Source organism: Salvelinus sp. IW2-2015, linkage group LG6.1 (genome assembly GCF_002910315.2).
Source record: "Salvelinus sp. IW2-2015 linkage group LG6.1, ASM291031v2, whole genome shotgun sequence".
NCBI classification, from domain to species: domain Eukaryota; kingdom Metazoa; phylum Chordata; class Actinopteri; order Salmoniformes; family Salmonidae; genus Salvelinus; species Salvelinus sp. IW2-2015.
In genome coordinates this window covers 23338385-23340393 of record NC_036845.1, presented here as the reverse complement: position 1 = coordinate 23340393, position 2009 = coordinate 23338385, and the positions used below count along the sequence as shown (strand labels likewise).

Here is a 2009-nt window from a genome sequence, read left to right as displayed (position 1 = left end):
TAATAAAAGACGAGATGAGTTTGGTCTGTTTATAGTATGCATGTTGAAGGGGTGTGTCGTCTACCGTCGTTCACATCCCACCATTCATTTCCGGAAGTCCTCAAAAAACGAGTGAACTCTTACTCACCTCATTTTGTTATAACATCTTTGGTCAAACAGACGATTACGTGAACCCAGAATGCATTGAAYGTCAACAAACATGACTACACAGCTGGAATTAGCTTAGCTCATCATAATCAGTACAACCTTCAAAAAAGTATTTTACACACATAATATGTGCCCATTACAATCTGTGCAAGAATCGGAATGCATGATTTGTCACCTAGATTTGAAAACATGTGAATAAAACYGTAAATACACAAATAATTGCCACACAAAACATTTTCTGATAGTGATTTATTGATACAAGTGGCGCGTGCCGGCAGTCAACCATGTACCCTCTCACTCTAAACCATTCAGTGTTGTTGTTTATGTATGTAGCTAGTGAGATGAGCTGAAGCATTAGCAATGTCTTTCAAAAGGAGACAAACAAATGTGGAAATTCTGGAGATTTTTAAAAATTCTGACAATGAGTCTGAGTATGAAAGTCAGGAATCAGATTCTGACAGTGAGGAGCTGCCCCCCAACCTTGTAGCCATTGAGAACCCTGAATCTGAATTTCCCTTGTCCACTGACAAAGTCCCAGTTCCCTTTGAAGATGCTGGTGGTGATGGAGGCAGACCAACAGTGGATGAAGTACAGGAGTTCTGTGGTAGCTGGAAGGCCACCAGTCATTTCACCCCTCCTGGCCCTGCTGTTTCACCCCTCCTGGCCTGCTGTTTCACCCCTCCTGGCCTGCTGTGTTTCACCCTCCTGGCCCTGGTGTTTGCTTTGATGAGTCCCAGTCTGGAGTGCAACGCCCCTTGCCATTTCCAACTGAGGCAGAGTGCTTCAAGTTGTTTCTGACAGAGGAGCTGGTGGGAGACATAGTAGAGACCAATCGCTATGCCTTGGAGCTACAGGATAAGAGAGAGCCAGGAGTGGGGGACAACCACAATTAGTGAAATGTATACATTCCTGGTGACAGTAAAGACTGCTTTCTAGTTCTGCTGCTATGACTGCATTTCATCAACGCTACTACCATCCTAAATGACCCGTTATACAAAATAAGAAATGTTAACAGCTGGCAGTAAAGTGGCATGACAAACGAGACGTCCATGTCCTCTCCACTGTCCATACAGCAACCATGTCGGCCACAGGGAAGGTGGACCACCTGACGGGAGAGAGAAACAAACCAGACAGAGAAACATGAAACCAGACTGCGTGCTTGACTATTACCTCAAAATGGGGGCAGTGGATGATAAACAGCTTTGTGGAATGCACTCAGAAAACGACCAAGTGGTATAAGATATTTTTTCAATTTTTCCAGGGTGCGTCAAAATACAACATGCCAATAGTTCTGACGCATTTAGCATTGTTTTACAGAACTAATAGAATAATGTAACTAGCTACATAAGCACGTTGAATATAACACATAAAAGGTGAGTAACATGAGTAACGTTACTTGCGTGTCCGCGGTTATAAGGAATATATACAAATATATTATGCTCCATTCACACAGTGAGCTATAGTAGAAACGGTATAACAACGACACATAACGTAATTAGGCACTTACTTTGATAGAAACGCAGTCTTGATTTGAAGATGGGTGTCTGGAGTGACGCCTGTAGCACTGAGACGCTGTGCCACTTGGGAGTCATAAGGCCAGGGTAGCTTCAAAATACAACACATGCTAATACTTCCCTGACGCAATTAGCATTGTTTTCCAGAGCTAATGGAGAATGTAGCTAGCTACCTAAGCATTGAGTATAACCCATAAATGTTATGAAATGAGTAACGTTACATCGCGTGTTCCGCGGTTATAAGGAATATACACAAAAACATGATGCTACAGTAGAAACGACATAACACGACATGCAGAAACTATTATCCGTAATAAGGCACTTTGATAGAAACGCACTCATTTCCAA

General features: G+C 42.6%; 1 long non-coding RNA gene across 1 annotated transcript; it reads right to left on the bottom strand.

The window, feature by feature from the left end:
• Positions 1 to 418: 418 nt before the first annotated feature.
• LOC139027902 (uncharacterized) lies at positions 419 to 1776 on the bottom strand. Its single transcript, XR_011480050.1, has 3 exons — positions 1655 to 1776; positions 858 to 1252; positions 419 to 812 (listed from the first exon to the last, which is right to left on the bottom strand). It is a non-coding gene; the product is annotated as an uncharacterized lncRNA (long non-coding RNA).
• Between the last annotated feature and the right edge of the window lie 233 nt (positions 1777 to 2009).